At 34.6% G+C, this 27,010-nt stretch overlaps 1 protein-coding gene across 5 annotated transcripts in view; it reads left to right on the forward strand.

The window, feature by feature from the left end:
* SUPT3H (SPT3 homolog, SAGA and STAGA complex component) overlaps positions 1-27,010 on the forward strand; it is a 271,532-nt gene that overhangs the window by 28,050 nt on the left and 216,472 nt on the right. Inside the window, exon 2 of one of the 5 annotated variants that reach the window (XM_088133748.1) lies at positions 13,346-13,449. The exons of the other annotated variants lie outside the window; for them this stretch is intronic. The gene's annotated coding sequence lies outside the window, so the exon portion shown is untranslated. The remainder of the gene's footprint in view (positions 1-13,345; positions 13,450-27,010) is intronic. 5 annotated transcript variants of the gene reach the window in all.

The following is a 27,010-nucleotide window of genomic DNA, read 5'->3' on the forward strand; positions in this document are numbered from 1 at the left end:
AAAATTATGTTTAATTAGAGAACAGAGCATTTGCATGATGACATTTTCACGCAAAATATGCAATTTGCCTCAATTTACATCATTTGCATGATGAAGGAAATATGCAAATGACAACAGTTGATATCAGCTATGTAAATTATATCTATCATAGTAGAAATTTAGTCCATTGCACTGAGAGCTGATTAAATAAGATTTCAAAGTCACTTAGGCCCAAAGTCACTTAGTGAGTTAATCGTAAACATAAACCTGGATTTTCCTGATCCTAGTTCAATAATTTAACCACTACACCACATACTGTTCCCCAAATAACTTATTTGGATTGACTGTCTACAGTCTGCCACCTCAGGAAATTCTTAAAAACTGCTGTTTTATTTGATTCTGTTATCCTTACACAGGAATGGAGAGCACCTTCCTCCTCAGGTAAACTTTCGTGGTTTGATTTATAATTTCTGAATCCTGATTACAGAATTTGCATTGTCATTGCAAACAGAACCATAACTCACAAAGCTGTCCCTGTACCACTGAAATAACATCTCTGCACGTTCCCCCTTTTTGTTGAATTAGCAGAGTTTAATCCAAATTGGCCTTTTACATGAGCAGAACCCTCTCTTTGTCTGAGCTTGAGGCCTTTGTCTCAAATTGAGATGGCTAGCTATTGCACAGAGAGCACTTTCTTTATTTGTACATTAGACTTATATCCCAACTTTCTTCAATGTAGTGTACCCAGCGTTCCTTCCTCTAATATTTTTCCTACAACTGTCATACTATGATGTAGGCTGTGTTGAGAGTGGGTGTCTGGCTGAAAGTCACCAAGTGAACGTCCATGGCTGAGGGTGGGCTTAAATCTGAGTCTCCCTGGCCCTTGTCCAACTTCTTAACCACTGCACTGCACAAGTTTTTATGGTGTCTCACTGATTGTAGAATGCCCATCCATTTGGCTGGTGCATTGTGGTTTACTTAGCATCACTGAAGACTTCTGTAACAGCATTTAATGAAAAAAAAAAGAATAATTTTAAATGCTTGCAGATTTCTATTGTCTATCACAAATCTTACTTTAGTTTTATTTTTAAGGCTTTCATACCTAGTTTAGCCTATGTTTTATGTATTAGTTCATGGACTCATGCTTCTCTCCTTGCACACTCTTATTTGTTCCTAGAAATGTTACAGAAATACTAGTATGCAAGTAATAGTTTGTGTAAGTAAGGATGTACAGGGGATTAGATGCATGAAGACAAGAGACAGACATATGTCATGTAATATTTTTAGTGAATAAAAATTACTGCAGTGAGTTACTTAAACTCTTTACCAATGCAGTCCACTATGCTTATGCACCAAAGCCCAGCTTAAATAAAATCATTCTTGCTTTCTGAAAGTAGGATAATAGGATAGTAAACATGGAACAGTGGGGACCTAGCTTGCTTCCTGCTGCTATGCTTGCCTTGAACTAGAGGCACAGTATTGAGCTATGGTAACACCATTCCTTCTATTAGTAATGTTTTATAACACTTTATTTTTTATCCTTCTGTCCACAGATCTCATACTTCTTGGTCAGGATCTTTGGGCATCATATTTTAGGTGATATGGGTAAATAACTTTTGAATTTTATGGACTGATAGCTATTCAACTGAGTTTTTATTCTTAGCTTCCTATTTTCACCCTCCCTTATTTGAAAACATTTATTTCAGGAGTCAGGGTTACTTCAGTGTGAATGTGATTTGCAGTTTTTGGGAATATAATAAACATAATATATAATGTATGATCAAAGCTAAATTCAAAATAAATACGTTCATGCTAAACAAACTTATAGTTTCTTGAAGAAGCTGACTTCATCATATTTGTATAGAAATATACAGAACTTTTGAAAGAGCTACAATTTTCCAAAAATGGATAACATTTATATCCAACTGGCATGCAACCCTCCCCCCCCCGTTTTAAGTTTAATTTTAACAACTGCTCTAAAACAAGTTCCATGTCTTCCTACAGATAGAACTTAGTGTAGACCTACACGTCTTTAAGCATTACTGAACTTGTATTCATTCAAATTGTGTTTGAAAAATATAGACTAGATGCGCATGACTTCTTATGCATCAGGTCATATACAGCCTACTAGCAACGTGTGGTAGCTATTCAAAGCCTTGACAATCTTTTCCTCTTTGTTCTGTTTTTTTGCCAAGAGCTGGAAACAGAGGAGTTCTGAAGCACAAGGCCAGAATTCCTTGGCTGATTAGCTGTTGAGCAACTTATGTCTATGTTTTGATATTAACTCTATGCATAATCTATTGGCCGTGGTTCCTACTCTGCCAGTTATTTCAATGGGATATGAGTAGGAATGGCATTCAAAGGATTGCTTTCCATGTCCCTCCAGTGCAATTAAATGGACTTTTAAAAATAATGAAAGCTTGTTAATCAACAGACCTAAAAATTGAACATAATCGCGAACAGTGAGGGAGACAGTATTCTACCCTTAGATCTCTCTCTCTCTCTCTTTGTAAATATAGACTTCTTAGAGGTGTATCATATTATAAATACATTAGAAATGTTTTGCTCTGAGGATATGAAACATTCCTGTAAAGGTTAAATCAATAAAAAAAAATGATTTGGCCACATTCCTAAGCATGGCTAGAACAGGTAGTCTGTTGTTTAATGTGCCCTTGAGTTTTTGGATCACATCATTATGGTGCAGCAGAAAGGATTTGCTCAAGGCGTGCTAATGTATGCAGACATTCTGTTTCTTCTAGAAAGGATCATCAGCCTCAAAATGTCAGTTCATGCAGGCAGCTAAAACACATATTTAGATTTGTTTGCATTCATGTGAAAATTGTATTGTGAGGGACTATATTTAGCAAAGTTAGGAGTGGGGGTGGGGAGAAAGCAAAGCAAAAACTTTTTAAAAGCCTTTTATTGATCATAAGAAACTTTGAAGCAGAGACATTCTGTTGCAGTTAATCTGCATCAGTAACCTTCATTTCAACTCATATGCTTAATATTGCTATCACTGTATAACATTTATCTAAATGAAAGTTTGCTTATTGACAGAATATTTATCTGTGATGTATTCACACATTTTTTTCTTGTGGTAGGTAGCCGTAGTATTTATCTACTGTCATGAAGCCAGTATATTTATAATGTACAGTATATACTGTTGGCTGACCAAGTCATAATGGATTAGTGCCTTGATTGCCCTAGCATTTTAAAACTGCTCTCTTCCTTCCTTTCCACTGAAATAATCCTGTATTGTAGTTTAGCCTCACAGTTTTAATGTGAATTAAATTACTTGAATGAGGTAATGAATAATTTTTCTAGATGATTTTTAGATTCATATAGAAATATATAAGAAAGCAACAAACCCCCCAAAACCTGTTTTGTAAAGGATGAAAATAAGAAGTGTGTTTAAAAAATAAGATTTTGAGAGATTAAAGGATAATATTTTTTCCCCCAAATTTTATGGAATATTCTTGGATTGTTCCATTTTTTATCCAGTTATGGGTATACATGCAGATTTACTATAGAATAATTACTAAAAGAATGCTACTGCAGTGCAATGATAATGTATGTTTATTCTGAAATAATGTCTCTGAAATTAATGGAGTTAAAATCATGGGATTATAGTTTTAGTCTAGCATTTACTAAAAATGTTAATAGTTCAGAATTAGAATTTATGGAAGTAAAATGTGTTTGCTGTGAATGAACATTTTAGTATATCTATATACAGAAACGGAATGAATTCTCATGTTAAAAGGTAATTCAGAGTTGTATACATTATGTGTTAATAGATAAGCTACAATTTTATAGGATCATATATTGCAACAAGGTTTGCATAAAAATCTAAGTGACTTTCTAAAACAACTGATTATTTGAAATAATGTTATTATGTAGGTTATTTTTTGCTAAAACTTAAAGTATATTATTAAAATTAAAACATTTTCTGGTAGTTTAATGATACAATATCAGTAAGTTATTCTTCTTGAGTTTAAGTTTCTAACATCCTCAGTTTATTATTGCAGTTATTTATTTAGTGACAGGTTTGCACAAGAAACTACTGTACTGTACAGCAGCTAGGTATACCCTTTACAGCCTTTATGTGTAATTTAGACCAGGACATGATCTGTAAGTACATGATGCAAAAATCTTGCTGAAGTAAATGTGTGAAGTTGGCCAGTGTTGGGAATTCCCTTTGTAGGCTGCTTTTAAACTGTGTTAAGATCGCTGTAACCACATAGTCACATACTGAATATTAGTACAGCTTATCCTGTTTTAATTATGAGATCAAAATTTGCCATCAGCACATTTTCATGGTCTGTTTTTAATGAGAGTCTAATTTTTTTACTGCCCAAATGAACTGATGGGTGTACCTTTGTGAACACTTGTTCTTCCATCACCCCTGCACATTTCATGAAAATATGTTGTCTACTTATATATACAATTTGATATTTATTTTATTTGGCACACAAAAGATAATATGTTTTTTGTATCGCTGATAATTTTAATGTCTCTTTATCAAATATGATGTTGAGATTTTCCCCCTAAGTAATAAATACTTTTCTGTAGTGAATTTGCTATAGAGTACCAGATCATAACGAGATAAGCAATACTTTGTAGATGTCTGAATAAAATTAAGAAACATGGGCATTAAAATCAATTAAGTATATTAAATATATGAAAAGCCACTGTCACAGTGATCCTAACTATGTTGTATTAGGAAATATGTACTATCCATTGTAAGAACATTCTTGCACATAATGGATTTCAGATTTTTGGTATCAGGCAGCAATCTTAAATGCATGCTGGGAGGTATGTCCCATTGATTTCAAAGGAAATTATACAGAATTTATTACTGTAGCTTGGTCTTTGTTGATCTTAATACATAATGATATATATATATATGTCTGCCAAAGCAGTTTTTATCACAGGGTTTCTAGTTTTACTGTATTAAACACAGAATGCTTTTTTTAATTCTATGTATTTTCACTCCAAAGAATGCATTATTTCATTATTTCTTTAACAGAAGAAATAATAGTCTAACTACCTTTACTTTAGAATCAAGTGGATGATTTTTATAAGAATAATAAAAAATATTACTGATGTAAACTATTGAGAATATGCCTCACTTTTTCAAAATACTGGTTTTCTTCCAAAAACCATAATGTAGTTTCCTTTTTGTTACTCCTGGGAGATATTTCTGTGTTGGGACTATGTTAGTGGATCGAGATGGAGTCTTTTTGTGTTACCACGCTTCATCTGACATAAGGAGAAAGTAGAGTGAATTCTTAGTTTAAGAAAATAAAAAGTTTGAATACAAAATTCCTTTCCCCCAACTCCTGATGCACAGGTCAAACTGGAAAACTAGATTTTGTTATTTTGCTGATATTTTTATAACATGTTAATTATTTTTTTCATAAATATTAAACAATCAAATAGCTGGTATGTAGCTCCTCTTTTCTCTCCTATCCCTCTTTCCAATCCCCAAGGCAATTTTATATTGATTATAGATTGATGTGTTTAAATAAGAAATATATATATATATATATATATATATATATATATATATATATATATGAATAATGTACACATTTTAAGTGAAAATGTTAAATTGGTTTATGATTTCAGATATTTTGCCTAATGCTCCTCTTTAAAATATAGTGTGCATTGTGCATTGCATAGGAGAGACTTAATAACTATGAATTCATACACATATACACATCTCTCAACTTTCAAAAACGTTATTTTTTTCTCTATATGTGTGTGGATGTACTCTTTATTTGATCATGTACTTTTATTGTCTTCATACAATTTTATTACAGATTTATTGTTTTTGTTGTTTTTAAGTATTCATTAGCTCTTTGACATTTTCTTAGAACTGGAAAGTGAGGTAAATCTAATTAATAAATGGCAGCTTTGAAATATTGACTCTTATATAAAGGTTGACATATGAAAGGAAGTTGTATTAGTTTGAAAACAGAAACATCTGAACATCGCTAAGAACAAGCCTGAGCAGTTTCAGATAAAGAAACACCCCACAAATTGGAAGGTTGGGTTGCAATATTGCACTCAGTTGCTCCTCTTAAATAATATTGAAGTCAATGGATAGTAAGCAAGGTTATGTGTTATTAAAATATATTGGTTGCATGTATACCAATTCTTGCCTTAAAAAGAGCACTTTTAAAGACTTGTGAATTATGTGGCTGTCTGTAGTCTATTGACAACAGCTTGTGGTCACAGTATAATCCTGATATGCCAAGGGAAGCCCTTTTGAAATAAATATATTTCCTAGTTTCACTATATGATAGAACTCCCAATCATATCCACATTCACTTGAAAATAAGCTGTTTCTTGTTCAGTGCAGCCTCCAAGTAAGTTTTCATAGGATGATGGTTTAAGGGATACTTTTTAAAACCGAATTTGAATATGGTTTTAAAACCATTGGAAAAAAGATGGAAATACTATAATGTTTGTAATTTTGTTGAAGTTGGATTTCTTTAATATATTGAGTAGTAAGCATAAAATTGTGGTAGGATTTAATGTTCTAAATTTGCTGCCACTTAGAGCCCCCTAAATTCAAAGTTCTTATATTCTAGGGCATCGTTAAATGGACAGTTTATTGTAATGTTTATTAATAGTGCAGATTTAATAGTGTATGTTCTGAACGCATTTCATCACCTGCCGTACTTAAATTTGAGGATTTACATGGTATCTGTAGCAGAATATAACTGCATGTGTCATATCCTGTTGTTTGCAATTCTTGGAAAGGGAGAAAGTACAAGATATTAAATACCTGTAAGAATGGGAGCAGAACTGGCTGTATTCTGATTTTACCTTATTCGTTCTGATTGTTTTTGGTTTTGCCATCTAACAGAAAAATGACCATATAGACACTTTAAAACGTGATGTGCTCTTTAAATGTTGTACTATGTTACACAGATACGCTGCAAAGTCCCCTTGAAATGGAATTGAACATTTTAGGCAGCAGTCTTAAGAACTTTGTTAAGCACCACTGTGATATTTAGTTCTGAGTAAACTTGGTTGGGATCATGCCTTTAAAACAGAAAGTAAGTCCACTGAAGAAAACATACTTTAAGCTTTCTAAATAAGATACTCTTTAAGATTTTATTAGACCACCTCTGCAGAAATCACAGCACGTTGTGAGGATTTTAGCAGTGTTGCATATTAAAGCGGGTGGTAGGCTATTTTAATATTTTCTGTGGCCTGTTAATACAGTATACTAGGCTTGACATTTCTTTAGTTTATAAAGGAATTCAAGGTGCTAGCCCTACTTTGACTTCAGTTTTCAAGTATACACTGGTGCATCATTAATCATAGGAAATGCAAAAATAAATAATATAGTTCTCTTGGATTTTCATGTGAATACTTAAGTTTTCCTCTCTCTCTCTCTCTCTCTCTCTCTCTTTTGTATATACAGCTGAGATATTTTGATAACCCTTAACCTTTACTTCAACAAGGAGGTACAGTATAAAAATATTGCCTCAGTCTTCTTATGAGCAGCTCTAAGAAAAACTTTGGAAGAATATTTGTTGGAAAAAAGCAAAAGTTTCTATACAAACTGACTTAGCTCAGCCTCATTTCTATATTTTAGACCACCAATGTGCAAAATTAAAAGCACATGGATTTTGAATCACTAGAAAAGGTTTTAATTGATTAACGCTGTATGAAAGTATTGAAGTAAAGTAAGTTTTGATTTGTGAATGGTTCTATTCAATAAAGTTTAATCCTCTATGCCTGATAAAATCTTAGCCTCTCCTATGAATTAGCTTTTTTTCACTTACTTGTTTGTTTAAGTGTCCAATATTTTGGTGTTCTTTTAACCAGCTGGAACATTTTTGTTTTTAGGGAATTTTATATCAGATTAGAGTATTTGAGCAATAAGGGGAGAATATCAGTAGTTACTGGATCAATAAATAAACCAATTCATTTTATTGCTATCTGTATAGTAATTCTAAAATTTGTAAATGTAAAAGTCATGAACTAAAAAAACCGTAGTAGAAATACTCCTTTATCCAATGTTCAAAATAGATTAGAACTTATATATTACTCTTGAATAGTCTAAAATATTTGTTTCTAACAGTATTGATTTAGTAATTTTAGTAATTCTGATAGGAATACTCAGCAATATATAACACAAATTGTAGTTAACATAACTCTTATATTTTCATATTTCAGGGACTAAAATCACATTGAGGGAACCATTAACTGATCCATTTTTATAAACCAGTTATTTATTTTTTATGTGTTTAATTAGTATGATATGCAATATATCACAGCATGCAGATTACTGGAAATACAACTTGCCTCTTTCTTTTTTTGGGGGGGGACAATATCTCTTAAAAAGAAGCAAGAGATGAATATTGAAGAAAAAATTGGTACCCTAATCTCATGAATTATTTATAAATGGGCTAAAAGTTAAGATGCAAATGATGGGCATAACTCAACAGGAAATTCTCAATCACAAGCCATAGCAAATGGAACAGGAGCTGCATGAAAACACTAGTGTTCCATTCTTTTAAACAAATCCCTGTGGGTTGTACTCAAGACCGATTATATATTTTACTGGAAAATTAGGGTGTATTTATTGTTGCTACTCATCTATAATCAATTACCATGGTTAATTTTAATTAAGGCAGGTAGGTACTTCTTGTTGATCATTACACAGAAGATAGAATTACTGATACGTTCAGAATTGCCCTGATTTATGAGGGCATTTTTTTAAGACTGTATAAATTTCCATCAGATGTAAACTGATTAAATCCAATGTTCCTTTCCATACCCTAGTATCATTTCTTAACTGTTATTTGCCAATGTGGCTAAGAAGGAAAATATGACTGAATATAAAAGCTCTAACAGATAAATTACTAAACTGAATGGAAAGGCGTTTATTCAGAATCCAGTGATAAATGCACATGATGCATTTCTGGTAATAAGAATCAGAGCACTTTATTAATGCACATCAGCTGTCAATGTCTAGTATAGCTAACTTAGCTTATATATATTTATTTGGAGACAGCACTTAAAAATAAATAAGCTTCAATTTGTCTGCCATGAACTAATCATCAGGTGAAGTTATCTTTTCTCTGAAAATTGATGTTAGATTTGCGTCACCCTCTTTATTTAAATAGGAAGTATTTGGAAGTATGCTTTGCCCATATCTTTGCCCAAAAGAGAGGAATTAACAGTCAGCAATACACGTTATATTAATTTGAATCATCAGTGTTTTCCTTTTGGATATTAAAAGCAACAGCAATTCCCTATACATATAAACTGTATTTACTATTGTAAAACTAGGATAATGTCTCATTACTTGTAAGCTATGCTTCATTAAAGCCGATTTTGGGGGGGGGGGGTTGGGGGGAAACAGTTGCAAAATACCTCCTGCATTTGTGTCTTACTTCAACAAGCTGGTTGCCCATTCTAACATAACTCAGTGTGATGGTGAACTTGCAGAAGCTAAATTTTCAGGCATATGACTACCCAGCTCATCGTAAGGCTTGGCATATCAGAAATTAAATAGGTCCCTCTGTTCCATGAACACAAGGGTTGCTTCATGTCTAATTATGCTCAGAGATTGCAGTGGATTCACATGCTTCATCGGGAGCCAGTTGAAACGTGTGAAGTAGGAGGGGTAAACTGAACTCCAACCATCAGCTAGATACAATACAAGCTCAATGTAGGTGCACACGGTGACAGCATTCCAGGCACCGGGGTTTTTTTTCCTTAGAAGGAACTTTCAACCCTAACGTAAGTTTCAGCCAAGATGGACAGCATTAAGAAAATATTGTAAGTGTTCTGATTTTGTTCCCTTTCTATATGTTGATATTGTTTGATACTTTGGTAGTATTTCAAAGAGAAGAAAAAAAAAATCTCTCCCACTATTGCTCAGAGGACTATGAATAGATTTTGGCCTTAGGCAGCTTTTTACTACATCTTTTGAAACTAAGTCTCAGCTGCATAGCAAATACTATAGAGATCAGTGAAGCTATTCAGACATATTATGCATTCTTAAAATATGGCAATCTTTTATTTCATATGGTATTAATATATGTACTGACAAATTCAAAAATATCATAGATGGGAAAGATCAAAGGGGCTTCAGAGATGCTGTTTTGTGACTTGAGAATTTCTCTCATGTACAGACAGACATTGAAATAGGTGGAGTAAGATCTTAGTTAACTTTTTATCTCATAATGATATTTTTAAATGGCAATTTTAACAGGTATTTATACAGAGCTCCCTTAAACACATTATTACATTATAGAATCATACTGATCAGCGTCTTTGCTCTGCTTTACTCCTCTTATCGTTCTGGTGCCAGTGATTTTCTTAGCTTGTGGGCATATTTGTTTAGAACTGCATAAGAGACTCCCTGTAACTTTTGGTGGGTGCGTAACAGCGTTTTATGCAGTGAACAGAAACAAATGCGTAAGATCTTCAATTATACCATGCACTTTTGGCAGGCCAATTAGCTGCCACAGGATATTTGCTTGGAAGTAAGTTTTAATTGTGGATTCAGCTTGCCAATGTCTGTATCTTACTGAAAAACTGTATAAGGAGTCTTCTTGCCTTTAATGATTTCATCAGATATTAGGAAGCATTAAATGAGTCCTGTTTGCCTGTTGCAGTGACTTTACTGCTTAGTCATGGTAAAACCCTGAAATGGTTGGCATCTTATTCTCCATTCCTTCATGCTCTATGCTCAGCATTGACAGTCAGCATCGTACCTTCAACACTGATCTTACAACCATGCCTTTTCAGTATCTGTTTATGATTATATAGGGAAGATAGAATCCACCCGCCACTCAAGTGTCTATAGTAAAATGTGTCAAATTCAGTTAATATTCAAATTAAAAGAACACTATCACTATTTCTACTCACACCAGGTTAATTTGAATTAGAAAGTTTAAATACACACGCACACATATAGCAAAGTATTTGTGCAAATCAGCGATATTCGTAATCTTTGGAAACACAAAGACTTACCCCAGAAGAAGTTTTGCTGACAAGGTGTCACTGAGCTGAAGAGACTGTTAGATGCCATTGCTCTCCCCTCCTGTCAGTGTCTCTCTTCTGGTGCAAAGAATCTTTGAAGCCTTATACTGAAATCAGAAATCATAGCCAAGATCCATTTAGTTTTGCAGTATATCTGGGGTGTATAGAATCTAGATGTATTTCCATTTTGCCTACAATAAAAAAGCAAACATGCTGCACTACTGGTAACATGCAAAAAGCAAGGAAACACAACAGAAAAAGAAAATGAACAACTATTTGACAGATCTAGAATTACTGAACAGAATGTGGTTTGAGAGCACTTACTGACTCTGATGGTCTCCGTGGCTGTTGGTGACCTGTTGAGATTAACCATTTAAAAACCAGAGGCTTCTTGCTGTGTCCTTTTGGAGAAAGTTTGCACCGCACTTGTGGTTCTGTGGTTGTTTGTGAGGCGAATGAAGCATTTACACAATCCAAAAAAGCAAAAGCTTTTAAAACTCCTTTTTTTTGCAAGCCCTGTTACTGGAGAGACAGAATCATGTGGTTTGTGACATCATAGAAGCCAAGTAAAGTGGGACTGCCCAGCACTGTGGCTTTTCCTTTCCTCCCCCTTTTAAAGTTTGACAAAAGGCCCGTGGTAAGGCCCTTTCTGGAATCCAGAAGGATCCAGCTTTTTAATTTTTGTGACTCATGAGGATTTGGAGAGCATACAAATTGCTGAAAGAGCTTCAACTCCTGTGCCGTTAAAGCATATGGACAGCAGAACTTCATTTATACTCTCTGTTTCCCTGCCTGTTTCTCTCTTCTTTCTCTCCCTCCACCCCCCCCCCCCACCTCCTCTGCTTCCTTATTGTGTCTGTGGAGAAATATACCAGAATTGGCACAAATGTCTGTGTGAAATTCTGAACAACAGTGATGATTTACAATAATTTACATATTTGGATTGTATCTCGATCTTGGGATCTGCTTCACATTTGCTGGGTAGCTGGATTCCTTCTGTTTTTCTTTTTCTTCTTGTCTTCCTGAGCTTGTGAATCTGTAACTCATTGTCAGAAACTTTACCTTACCTCAAGTCCTCCTAGCAGGCTGCCTACTGGGGCTGTGTTTTTGGGGCTGTAATTGGCTGTCACCAAAGTGTTAGTCTGGGGATTCCTTAAATCATGTCTGTCTACGTTATGTGATCCTAAAGCTAGCTGGCAGCTTTCTGCAATGAACATTAAATGCAATTATATTCAGCCTGTTTTGCTTCCTAGAGAACCTGTCATTTGTGTGTAGTGTGACTTACTTGCATATTTTAGGAGGAGGACACACTATGCTGGATTCTGATATCTGTTCTGGTAGTTAAACAATTATGTATTTAATGCATGCTATTAAAAACAAAACATTACTTACTGAATGTTCAGGGAGAGATTTCTGCATAAGCAGATTTCAAAGGCCAATGAGGGACGCTTTATTTGCATTGAAACATAAATCTGATTCATATGTATTACTTAGGCAGTTTGTCATATAAATTTATATGGCCTTTTTAAGTGTATTAAAATACAATTATCTATCAAAAGCTTTAACTGTATTAGTGCACATAGTTAAAACGAAGCTAGTGTTCTGTCTGTAATTTAGGCCTCAGAATAAATTGCAACATGCTGTGTAGACTAAAGAATATTGTGCACAGACATTGTGTGTTAGCATTATTTGCTTATTTGTGTTTTGGACAAAATTGAAAACATCTTTCAGAAACTGCCGAATCCCTGGCACTATTCCTGTGTTTCTATGGGTAATTTTGTTAATAAGGCCATAGATCACTGACTCTTAATATTAATAGCTTTAGTAACTTAACTGAAGACAGTAGTTCAGCAGAATACTAAACATTTTTTCTAGTATTTCCATTTTAAATTTCTGAGATGCAAAGAACGTCCTTTTTCTTCTGTTGAATTCCAAGTGGACAGTGAATAGAAATGGCAGGAAAGGATTTGATGTATACCTAAAAAAGGATAAGGGGTGTGGGGAATAACAAAGAGGAGAAAGTAAGTTTAGGGGGAAAAATAATGTAAACATTTAATTTTTGAAAAATGTCATTGACTGCATTTTTATATCTTTTATATCTGTTTATGAATTCCATAACATTAATATTCCTGAATTCTGTATATATTCAGTTATCTCCTAGTTCCCCTCTCTTAAATCTATTAGTGTGCAGAAGAAATATGCTGTACATTTAAAAAAATCTGAATGGTGATACATAAATAAAGTAATCAGAAGAAACAAAAATATACAATTATGTCAGTTAATTCTGTCACATGTGATGGGATTTTGTAATTTTAATGTAATAGCAATTTTAGGTTTTTATTTATTACAGTGTGTTCCTATGCATGAATATCTGAAGTAAGACCTAATAGGCATGCATAAGATTTTGAGTCTACACAGAAGTACCCCCCCACAAGTCCAATAGGACCCTCCCAGGTAAGCCTACAGGATTACTATGTTAATGATCAAATTTAATTCATAAGGATCAGTTTACACGTGAATATAATTTCCTTGGCTGAAAAAATTTGTAAGTGAAAAATTTCTTTAAAAATGTTATCTTTAAAATCACAAATTTGGGACAAAATCTAGATATTTTAGTTACTTGTTGGCTAAATAAGTTAGATTTCCTTTTATATCTTGATATTATAGGAATCTGAGTTCTTACAGTACTCTGGCAATATACTTCTTAAATATTTTCCTTAACTTTATTTGATGTATTTTAGGTATATTTCTTCATATTTCCTTTGATGTATTATATCTACTATTACTATGAGTTGAAAATTGAGTGCATTGTTTTCCTCATAGTGATATTTCTTTATAAAGTTAGCTTTCTGTAGAATTCTTGTAGGGAGAAGTGAATCTGTAATAAACATCTTTTGCCATCTTTTAGTGTTATGTTCTGCATTTATTTGTTGCATTGAATTTCTTTAGAATTCTCAACATATCAGTAATTATCATGGGAAAATGCAGTGCTTAACAAGGGAAGAAAACTTCTCATGGGTCTTTAAATATAACTTTGTGATCTGTATCCTCTAAAATTGTACCCAGAGAGATGGGGGAGATGCATAATGATCCTTTTTGTTTGAAAAAGACCTATATGAAGGTGAATTTCCAAAGAAATTATGGTAATCAACCATCCATAATTTCTGAGGAAATGATGAAGAAAACATTAACAACTATCTCTTTAACAGCTTACAGCACTGCTATTTAGAACCTGGCGTTGCAATTCATTAGGAAGCCTGCAAAAAAGCAAGTTTCTTGCTTATATCTTTTTCTTCATCTAAAAATAAATACTCAGTTTTCTGAGTTGAATTGGCCAAAAGATGTCTTTGGCAATGAATAGGGAAAGATTTTGGTCCAACTTGTAGTAAGAGAAATTTGTCATCTGATATTAAAAAAGCACAAGTGTAATCGGAGTAATCAGATTTATTTTGCTTTAAAATCACAAATAAGGTGATCTTTATATTTATATAAGCACTTGAATCACTAAAAGCCCAAAATCTGTTTGGGAAACCTATAGTTTTCACTTGTATGAAATAGTTAAAAGTGAACATACACAAATATTTAAGGAGAGTGTATAGTGTAATGCATATGTTTTAGAAAGTTTATTTGTACTGTAGACATTTATTTTTACAGCAGGTTTAAACAGAATTTCTTGCATTGGTAGCATATAGATGATGTTTTCAGTTTCACCACAATAAATAACATAATGACATGACTATTAGATGGGTTTTCACCAACTTCCAGACATTGCTCTTTTATGTTTGAGTCTATCATACATAAAGTCAAATATTGCCTTATTTGAAAGGTGTAATATTGTACAGCATGACTTTGTTCCGTAACCTGCCTTCGAGTCACTCTTCTTTGTATTCTAGCATTCTTCAAACTTTATATCTTACAATTGTCTTCCCTTAATTTATTTAGCAAACTACACTCAAACATAACATGTATAATTATAGTATTTCGGCATTTTGCATCAACATGTTTTTGCCAGAACTTGAAGTTACCATTCTAAAATAGCTTCAATATCATCAGCGGTGCTAGCTTCCCATTAAAAAGCAAACACACTTTTACCTTTGCAAGTGAAGTAGTTTCTTATATATGTAGTTGCCTAAAGAAATGATGACATTTAAGAGTTCCACAATCCTTTTTACCACATAGTAGACAAATGTGAAGGTGTTCCATGCATTCCAACAAATATTGTTGGAAGACTTTTCTGGAACTGTTATTTCATTCTGTTACGTTTTATTTTTTTCTTTGATATGGAATAATAACATTCTTAGTCTAAGAAGAGTTGAAAGTTAGTTTAGAAATTCATAAGGTATACTATACTAATAACCTTTTAATATACTAATAACCTTTTCCTATTTTGCCTTCATTTAATGACAGTTGTAATCTGCAAGAAACTCGAGAGGCTTCCCCAGAAGTTCCCTTTTTAAATTTTTTGCCACAACAATGTGAATTAGATTAGCCTGAGAGGTAATGAATGGTCCAGAATCACTTGGCAAGTTTCATAGCTAAGTGGGGATTTGACCCTGTGTTTCTTTGGTCTATGCACAGTATCACAGTGGCTTTCTTGCTACATTACAATAGCCACTTGGAATTAAAGATTAGTCATGTCTAAAACATGTTCCCTATAATAGATTAAGAGCTTATTTAAACAATAACTCTTTTGTCTTCTGAAATTGTTTTTCTTTGCCTCATCTCCTACTACAAGGTAATAGATCTTCTTTTTGCAGATACCAAATTCTTTTCAGTTGGACAAAAGAGGATGCTTAATCCATTCTTCTGTTTTCAGAGTATAATTTAGGATGGAGTTATAGCTGATTAAAATAATGCAGAAAGACTTTTCTCCCTTTTGAGATCTTTCTGGTGATGTGGAAACCTCCAAGAATATGGCTGAAAAGAAAAGGAAAACATCATTATTAAATTTTGAACCAGCAGTGAAAAAAGTACTCACACAACCCTTTTTTTCCAAGCTTCTCTCTGCTTGGGTCAGAAAACGCATGATGGGAAATAGGTTGATTGCCTGCTAGAGCTGTCTTCAACCTTTATGTGCTGGACAGAATGAGATTTATAAAAGTAGTGTGGAGGCAGTGGCTGCAGTTTGCTTAAATGTTGAATGAATGCATTGATATGGAAGGAGAGCTAGATCAGTCTTTCCCAATTTGGAATAATAGTGTTATTTGTTTTGAATCTGATAAAAACAAAAGTACTCTTAACAACTCTGGAGGACCCCTACTTGGGAAAGACTGGGGCTGCGACTGGGAGAGAACACACAGTGTCCCAAATCAGGTTTAGGAAAACTTCAGTCATCCAGGTATTGCTGAGCTACAGTTCCCAGAAACCTTAAAACAATGGCAGTGTTGTTTAGAGCTGCTAAGAGCTGTACTTCAGAACATGTAGGTTTCTCCAGAGTAATCCTTGATCATCTGTCACAATCTGTTAGAAGAGAAACAGGAATTTTTGAGAAAGCCTTAAAGTAACTAAGCTTTATTAGGTGTTGGTTGGGAACTTTAAAATTGTTCCTCAAGAGCTTTTGAGTGAGTAAAGTTAGAAAAAAAATCCCCAACCTGGCTTCTGGTTTATTTGACTGAGGTAGGAGATCCTCCCTCATAACAAACTCCAAGGGAAAGGAACCATTGTTATGAATTTCCTGGCTATCAGAAGACTAATCTGTGTGGTGTTAGGAAAAGAGAAGCATAGTAATACATGCAGTGATTGTATATACTTCACCTGCAGTAGATACTTGGTTTTTTTATCCACTGAGATTGTAATAACAATGTTTAATACTAGTGGGAAGCATTTTATCTTTCATAGAAGATGTGGTTCTGCATACTGATTTGTGCCAAACCATTTTCTCATCAGCCTTAGAGAGCTCTAATGGCACAAAAGGTATATTAATATCTCTGCCTCACAGAATCACTGTAGGAATGAATAAGTTCTAAAACACTTTGTATGCTATAAATACATTACAGAAAATAGTAGTAAAATGATTTTTTCCTATCTGTTGCCCTTAAGAAATGTTTTATTCTATATTAGCATAGCTTGTATAACAAACCATTATCTTTAGTAACTTAAACCATTATCGCTTTTTTATCCTTCAGTCTCATTTTTCATTGAAGAAAAAAAGTCTGTTTTGTACAAAATATGGGAAACTTGTCTCATATAACAGTTGAGGATGTGGCTAGGTTAAAACAGGAAACTGCTACCCACAATGCAATGTTACTTACACTACCACTTAATAAAATTTATTTCAAACATGCTACTGACAAAACCAAAGAAAAATAATACCCAAACTATGCTAGTTAGTACTCTAAAAATATATATTGCAGGAAAATGCAAGTAATCTCTCTAGAGCCTTTTTGCTTAGTGGAATGACTACTGCCCGTAATTAAAGTATCAGAATTTTCATAGCTGGAGAACTGAATTGTTTTTTGATAATAGCCACACATACCTAAAAAAAGTAAGTTGCACTCTTTTAACAATAATTCAGCACCTGCATAGTACTATCTAATTGCAGAATGGACAGAGGCTGGTATGAGAGAGGAATATTCTCACAAATGGGTTATTCAGTCTAAGTTTTTAGTATTCTTTGATTGTTTACCTTGGGCTTATTTTAGTTTGCTATAAGGAAAAACAATTTATCCATAACCAATTTAAACTATTTTCGTCAAGCTTGAAATATTTTTTATTTAGGATAGGAACAAAGAAATCCTTTTAAAATTAATAAAGCTTGTGTCCCTAACATGTTACTTGACAATCAAATTATTTTAGTAAGATAAACAATGCAGAAAGTATCTTCGTGTCTCTCCAACTATTTATTTGATGTGAGTTAATACGTTAGCAAATGTCCAGCTAGAGGATAATTATTGTAACAGGCTGGGTTCTTTTCCCTCTTTCTCTCTGTGGAGTCACGTACTCCTGCACGGGTGCTAGAACATGCACACTAAGGGTGATTCTCTTATGAAAGGATTTCCTCTATAGTTAAAGAAGCCTTATCAGGAACAGCTGCTGCAGTGCTATGGATCCTATCCATGAACTCACGGTGGTCTGTTGAGCAGCGTTCTTCAACTTTGACAGGTGAGACAGAGACTCTCCAGTGCCCCTGCTTTGGATGATTCTAGCTGTGGTCGGAGAAACTGCATCTTGCCAGAATATATGGGTAAGACCACACACAGCCTTTAAAATAGTCATTGTGAGCTTATTTTTAGGCAACATTCACGACAGCTTTTAAGTCGCGTGCCAGTTTCACTGCTGCTTATAGAGTTTTCATTTATTTTACTAATTGCAATTGCAGATTTCAAACTGCAATTGTAAAATTACCTCACAGTATTTGCACTAGGGAAAAATAGAAACTAATTTTTCAAAGCTTCAGTAGAGATTCAGGTTGAAATATTATGGCTGAGTATTCATGTTATTCATAATTTTTGGTGAAGGATTTTATAGTCAATTCTTGCCTTGCAAAGTGTAATTAAGCAATGCACATTTGTCCTGACTTCACATTTATACTTGTTCCAGATGATTTCAGTACACTAGGAAGTAGGTAGATTTAGGAATGAAAAGGAATTGGTTTCACACTTTAACAACTGGGCACTATTTTCTGTGTTTTGGTTACATGGAATGTATTTTAAGTCTCAATTTGATCAGTCACAGATTACATGTGTTCCTCCTACAGGTGGTACTGTCTGGTGTACCTAATAGGGCTGTGCAGTCCTTCAGATTTGAAAGAAAAAAGTATGGGAGTGCTTATGTAGCACCTGTTGGCAGTTCTTTAAAACAGGATTGCATGAATTTTCTCCACAACTCCCTTATAGTTTTGCCAAAAGATTCCTTGGGGTTAAGGAATTGCTGATAGGTCCTGGGTCCAAAGTTCCTTCCTTCAGATCCAATGTACTGCACAGCTCTCTTATCTAATACTCTGAAGAAATTTCTGTATAATTTGGGATGCTGTTCAGTGTTCAGAGAATTCAGTCATCCAGCTGAAGTTGCCTGTTTTTCTCTGGTTTTGAAATAATGACTCTCTGCCCCCTACAGTGACAATATCTAAATAAACTGAAACATTTTGTTCAGTGAAAAATGTTTGTGTGGAGGTATTCTGAAATCAGGCAAATGGCAGGGATTGTGTATGAGAAATGTAATAATGTGAAATACTTAGCTGTACTGAGACTAATTCCCAAATACGTTCATGTAGGATTGCCGTTATTGATATCAATCCAAAGCTCTTACTCAGGATGATCTGACTCTCTGAGGAATCCAAGGATTCAAATAGAATGGCTCTTTGACTAAAAGTAAGCTTACAATGACTGTTTAAAGGCTGTATATGCAGAATTCTCCTGGGGATGTAGATGCATCAGACCCAAGGCTCCTCCTGTGTCCAGTGTCCAGATTCTCTGTGCGTTGTCCCCTGAGGTTGGAACTTCCTTGTCAAAGAGGGAAGTCAGAGCTATGGATTCTTTTGCCTCTCAGTAGACATAGAATTATCAGTCTCCTATTAGTTTATGCATTATGCAGAAAGCAGAACATGACTAAAGAACTATTAATTTGCATGCCAAGTGTAGTAAATTCACTAACTGATTTTGGCAATTTATATGGGGCTGTAACTTTATTTCCTCTATGTCAAACTTTTAATTGATCTCCTCATTAGACTTACATCTGAAACACTCTTGTGTTTTAGTTTTCTATTTTGTACACAAAAACATCAGAGAAAAAGAATCAATTTTAAACTATGTTCATTATTCATGTTGAAATTCAGTAATGTATCTTGAATGATCAATGATGTAGCTCAGCTACCTACCAGCACTTCAGCATTAGATTTTTCTCATATTAGAGTTCCCTCATAACTGAGTGAGGAAATAACAACAGAGGATAAACTGATACAGTTGTAATATCAACCCTCCATCTTCATAAAATATACCCTACTGATGTCCTTTGAGTTGAGCTTATGTCTTTTGTGATCTCTTTAGTCTTGTTTGTATAGGGAACAATAGAAAAATACATATGGAAGTGTGGACTCTGAGCATGCATTCCGTGGGTTGCCCAGGGTCTCTTGTAATACAGCATGGCTTTAAAAAGTCTTATTGGTAGTTGTAGTGCTAAAAAAGAGTGACAAAGCATTTCTCATTTCTCCACATACTCCTTTCATTAGGAAATAATAGGATATTATGGAGTTCCTGCAAGATGTCTCTCAGCAAAGATGTTCTGAGAGCTGTGACAAGCTCCCAAAAGTAGTAATCATCTTTTGGTCTGGAGGTAGTCCCAGTAAGGTTGACCCAAAAGAGTCTCCTCAGTTTGCTATTCCCATTTACAGCTGAATTGCCATTTTGTTTGTTTATTCATTGTTTTTCAGAATTGTGGTTTCAAAGAAAGTTAAGAAAAGGGTAGCAATGATGGGGCACCCCTCCCTCATTCCCTTGTCTGCCTGCCTGCCTGCCATTATTTTTACAGATAAGGTATTTACTTAAAGTAACAGAGAATAGTCTTGAAATATTACAGAGTATGAAATCTAAAAATCTAGAGAATAAACTCCCTGTAGCGTATCAGGTACTGTTGCAGTTTGACAGAAGGCTTCCCAGAGCCCAACATCTGAAAAGTTTATACATCATCCAGGCAAAATTGTCACAACATGGTGATACGGTAGAATCTAATGCATTGCAGAAATAGTGCAGGTTCTTACTGGAAGAGTAACCAAAATGACAAACTCTCACTGAGAGTTGCTCTGTCCCAAAATATGCACACACCCCATAACTTTATAGATGTCAGAATATCAATAGTTATAGACATGAGGCTCTAAAAACACAAAACAGGTGCATAGCAATTTTAAACATGTCAGCTAAATGGTTTTACAAACGGAGCTTTAAAGTCAAAATAAAAAGCTAACAACTTAACAAGCTAAGTTTTTTGTATCACAATAATTGTATGAAACTTTTCCTTCTCTATCAACAAAGCTCTCAAGATTGTTTTATATATATATATACACACACACACACACACACATACACACACACATACATACATACTGTATATATATATTAAACATACATATATATCAAATATACACATACACAAATATATGCACATACACGTACATATTCACATAAATACACATACAGTATTATTTTAATTCTGAAATAATTTTTAAAAAGGATAACTTAGTGGAGTGACTTAGTATATGTAATATAATATCTACATGACCAGATAGAAGGTGCTGCCACATATCCCACTTCTCCTCAGCCACAGCTAGAACAGAGAAACACATTTTCAGATTTTCAGGTTCAAAGAGGGAGAAGAGATGATGCTTTAGATAACCCATGCCTGAAGACTTTAAAGTCAGCCCAGTAACTTTTTTTTTAATATACCTGGGAACAAATTGTTAAGCTGCTGTAACTTGGGTGTAAGATGTTTCCATACTTCCTATATTCAGGCCTGAACTAACTGTTCTACCATAATATGAACCAAATGAAATTTCTTGAATCTGAAGAGCAGTTTTGAAATAAAGCAAATGCAGTAATTGAGTCAAACGCATATTCTTTTTCTATTAGATTAAGAATAAAAAATAATATTTCATAATATTTCTCAGTTTTAACACTGAATAGGATATACGTCTGCAATCTCCATTTTCTTTTGTGTTTTTAAAGTTGCTTTTCCATTTTGTAGTATTTTGCGACATTTGTTGTTTCTTTGCTCATTTACGTGATCTTTTACTTATTAAACTGGCTAAATATCACTTCGTTACTTTGTGGTACTCAATTTTGTTTTGGGTGGATTTGCTATAGCTGCGCAGCAGTATTGTTTATAGCTCAGTTTCAAGAAAAATGATACCAGACGTTTGAAAAATGAAACACTTGTAAAAATTTGTGGCATCTCTACAAGTTAAACATATATTGATGAAAGAGCTGTGGAGAATACCTAATTTGGAACTACTTCAGACAAATTACAAAGAATCACTGAGGGTTTGGGGTTGTGGGCAGGGAGAGAAAAGGCTGGTAGTTTACTGTTCAGTTAGATTCCCCCGTCCTCATTTCAGACTACAGAATTTAGGCATTGACTTCTGTTTACAAGTCATATTTTCTTGGCATTTGTGGAAGATGATATTCTGTATGGTTGTATATATAAATGCATTGGTTTGTTTTCTTAACTCTGTTAAGGATATTCTTTATACCTGAAATGTTGAGATTAATTTTGTTTCATGAACAGGGCTAAGTTGTAAGTTGTAGTTTCCTTCAAAGATTACTTTGTTGGATTCCACAGTGTCCATCCACTGTGTGTGAATGTGGGGAGTTCATGGAATAAACAGAATAAAAGGGATTGGTACTTACCTGAGATATAAAAACAAATGTTTGAGTGCTCTTCTACAAAAATAATTTAGGCTTAAAGTTAGCCTTTCTGATAACTATTTTTCTGTGTGCAGGGTCAGTATTATATGTCTATGGTATAATCCAACCTCCACATTTTAATAAAGACTTTATCATTTGATTCTTCAGATTGAAGGTGAGCAATTTAACTAGAACCTTTGGAGCACAACTGCTTTTCTTCCTGATAATATCCATATACTTTATGTGAACATCTGTTAATTCCCCCCAGCCCCCCATCTCATTGAAATGATTGGTATAAAATGGAGTTATGTCCACAATTTGTTTGAATCCGTACTGACAATCACTTAATTTCACATTGTGCCAAACATTCTGCCTATGATCCAGAGCATTCTTAAATTTACCATAGCATGAGAAAATGATAGAAACTTACCTAAATAATAAAGATGTGTTTTCTTAATTTGTCCTACATGTACTCAAAATTAGAAATGAAAATTGTTCCTCCTTAACTTCCACGAACTTATGAAAAAGTGCTTATATTTCCTTGTTACTCCAAGTCCTGTTGTAGTACTTTTCTACTTTGTTACCCTATTGTAATATATTCTGTTAAAAGCCATCTTATCTGAATGTACTAAGAGCCTTCTCTTCTTCTAAGCCTCAGCAGACAATAAACTGATGTGTTGCATGATATGTGTCACTTTATTTTAATATATTAAACATTGCTCTTGTATGAAAGTAGTCACAAATCTACTTCTGTGTTGTACATTTTTCCAGTCTACTGCCCTAGACAAGGCACAACTTTGAAAACGACTTAGAAATCTTCTGCAAACAATGCATTTCAACCGAGATCAACAGCTGTGACTCTGCAAGCTACTGTTAGTGGTTTTTGGAAGCTAATTTGTTAGCTAACTTACACACTGAGTTCATTTGCCAAAATAAGTTGTTGTCATCTGCCCCAAAGGTCAGCGTCTTCTACCAGAGACACTACCAGAGATTATAAAACCAAGCCCAGTGAAGGGAATCTCTTCCCTCCATCACATTATTCTGGTGTTGGTTAGTTTTAGTAGACAGACTAACAGCAGAGAATTTTAGCAATGCAAATTCTAAAATATCTCTTCCAATTTTAGGTATGAAAATATCTTCAATTTTATTAAAATAGAAATTATTTTTACATGCTCTAGAATTTATATATAGTATGAAAATCATTTGTAAGCAGAAGGATGTTTTCAATGGCAGTGTCCAGTTTTACAGTTTATAAACATAAATCTATAGCTTTAATGTTAAAGCTGTGTTAATATTAAACACTGAGCTGTTTTTTCTAAAACATTTGCTTTTTGTCTCTGTCGGAAAACAACATAGCATAATATTACATGCTAATCTTATGACCATCTTTCTTTTAGCTGGCTTGTTTGCTTCTCTTAATGTTTACTTTATTGACAAGAAAACTGCATGGATGTATCCAAGAAGTTGCTGAGAGCCAAGTTTCACTTGAAAAAAAACTTTGCCCTGACCATTACTACACCCATCCATCTTTTTCTCCATTTTGTCCATTTCTAAATTAGTTGGCAAGGAGAATGTATACACAAATCATTCTTTCTTCCCTGGACCTCTCCTAATTATGAGGAGGCATAATTACAGTGCATTTGGAAAGTATTCAGACCCCCTTCACTTTTTTCAATTTTGTTATGTTGCAGCCTGATACTACAATTGTTCAAATTCATTTTTTTTCCTCATTAATCTATACTCAGTACCCCATAATGACAAAGTGAAAACAGAATTTTAGAAATGTCTGTAAATTTATTAAAAAGAAAAAACTGAAATATCACATGTACTCAAGTATTCAGACCCTTTACTCAGTAATTTGTTGAAGCACCTTTGGCAGCAATTACAGCCTCGAGTCTTTTTCAGTATGACACAAGCTTTGCACACCTGGATTGGGGGATTTTCTGCCATTCCTCTTTGCAAATCCTCTCAAGCTCAGTCAGGTTGGATGGGGACCATCAGTGGACAGCCATTTTCAGGTCTCTCCAGAGATGTTCAATAGGGTTCAAGTCAGGGCTCTGGCTGGGCCACTCTAGGACATTCACAGAATTGTCCCTAAGCCATTCCTGTGTTGTCTTGGCTGTGTGCTTAGGATCGTTGTCACGTTGGAAGGTGAACCTTCGGCCCAGTCTGAGGTGCTGAGCGCTGTGGAACAGGTTTTCATTGAGGATATCTCTGTCCTTTGTTCCATTCAGCTTTCCTTTAACCCTGACCAGTCTCCCAGTCCCTGCTGCTGAAAAACACCTCCACAGCATGATGCTGCCACCACCACGCTTCACTGTTGGAATGGTATTGGGCAGGTGATGCCTGGTTTCCTCCAGACAGAATGTTTAGAATTGAGGCCAAACAGTTCAATCTTGGTTTCATCAGACCAGAGAATCTTGTTCCTCACAGTCTGAGAGTCCTTCAGGTGCTTTTTTGCAAACTCCAAGTGGGCTTTCATGTGTTTTGCGCTGAGGAGAGGCCTCTGTCTAGCCACTCAGCCATAAAGCCCAGGTTGGTGGAGGGCTGCAGTGATGGTGTTCTTCTGGAACTTTGTCCCATCTCCACACAGGATCTCTGGAGCTCAGAGTGACCATCCGGTTCTTGGTCACCTCTCTTACTAAGGCTCTTCTCCCCCGATTGCTCAGTTTGGCTGGGCAACCAGCTCTTGGAAGAGTCATGGTTGTGCCAAACGTCTTCCATTTGAGAATTATGGAGGCCACTGTGCTCTTGGGAACCTTCAGTGCAGCAGAAATGTTTTTGTAACCTCCCCCAGATCTGTGCCTTGCAATAATCCTGTCTCTGAGCTCTGCAGGCAGTTCCTTTGACCTCATGGCTTTTGCTCTGATACAGTATGCATTGTCAGCTGTGAGGCCTTCTTTAGAGAGGTGTGTGCCTTTCCAAATCATGTCCAATCAATTTAATTTACCACAGGTAGACTCCAATCAAGGTGTAGAAACAGCTCAGCAATGATCAAGAGAAATGGGAGGCACCCGAGCTAAATTTCAAGTGTTGTTGCAAAGGGTCTGAATACTTATGCCAATGTGATATTTCAGTTTTTTTCTTTTTAATAGATTAATGAGAAAAAAATGAATTTGAATGATTGTAGTATCAGGCTGCAACATAACAAAATTGAAAAAAGTTAAGGGGGTCTGAATACTTTCCAAATGCGCTGTATCTCATCTGTGACAATGCCATCATTTGGTAGATGTTAACTTCATACTTTCTTTGTTATATATGACAGTGTATGGACTGCTGTTTCAGATATTTTAAACTTTATAGTATTCAATTAGATGATTATGTTTTTCCAGTAAATATTTAATTAAAAGCAAGCTTCCTCGTGTTAGTTAATGGAAGATGGCTTCATGCATATGGATTCAATAGGCAAAACAATGTTGAACAATATATAATTTTGATCATTGATAGCAGAATAGGTCATGCAAGCATGTCTCATATAAGCCTGGAGAGCATGCATCTGATGATGGCTTATCATGTTTCCAACTCTATTTGCTGGGATGGGACAAAAAAGGCTTAATCTGGCCCAAACTATTCTATAAAGTGTTCAGTACTGCAACATGTCTGCAAACCAAAACCAAAGCTGAGCTCCTTTCTCCTTGCATAGCAAAGCTAAACAAAATAAGTTTAGTTCCTGTTCAGCTTTGTTCCCCTGGTGGAAATTGTCTTGACTTGCTGAAATTTGTTTGCTAAGCACTTGTGGATAAAATAACTTCTTTTCATCTTAGATGCCAAATCCTAGCTGTAAGTCTATTGTAGTGACTGGATGCTACTTTGTGTGTGTGTGTGTGTGTGTGTTTTCCTTCATGTGCATATAAGTGTATTTAAAGAGGTTCAGCCTGCCATTTGGCTGATAATATATAATGTCAAGTGAGATAGAAAAATGGTCAGTGAGAACGCTGTTAGAAGAATGGAAGGTTGAAGCCTCTTTGGGGGCGGTGTGTGTGTGTGCGCAAAAAGAGAGAATATATATACCTGTGTGTTGAAGAATGAATTGAGTCTCTTCCCATATTAGCAGCTTCTGGTTTCACTGCTGAAGTTAAATAGCAAATTGATGGATTAATTTTACTGATTTTCAGTCGTGAAGTTTTTTTACTTACTTTTGAAAAAATAAGCTCTAAAATGGGCATGTTAATTTAATTATTTTTTTAATTAAAAAAAATCACTAGTCCACACTAAATAAAGGAAGGAAGGAAGGAAGGGAAAGAATGCTTTTATCTCTTTTAGGGCCATGACTCTATCACCACTTTTACTGCATGTCCTGATACCTTCAAAGGCTGAAAAAAATACTTTAAGTAGGAGTATACTACTTCTCTTATAAACTAATGCTTTATTCCTTACTTACTCCCATTTTTTTCTCTTCCCACTGGGGACTGGCAGTCCCATAATCCTTATCCTCACAGATTATTGGTTTGGCTATATGGGAAGAGATTTCTAATCTGCCAACCTGATTTTCTTGTCCCTTATAGGTAGCACATTTCATTCAATTTTTTTTTTTTTTTTAGTAAACTGTAGAGAAATCATATTTAAATGTCAGGTCATTTCAGGTTAAACTGAATAAATAATAATGAATGGCAGCTTAATGTTCTTCTGTACAGTACTTTGAAAAAAAATGTGAAATTCATCTATTCATTCAATCTGTAATA

Source organism: Python bivittatus, unplaced genomic scaffold (assembly GCF_059951505.1).
Source record: "Python bivittatus isolate LINGU-HERP-01145 unplaced genomic scaffold, Pbiv_v1 ctg000020_np1212, whole genome shotgun sequence".
NCBI classification, from domain to species: Eukaryota; Metazoa; Chordata; class Lepidosauria; order Squamata; family Pythonidae; genus Python; species Python bivittatus.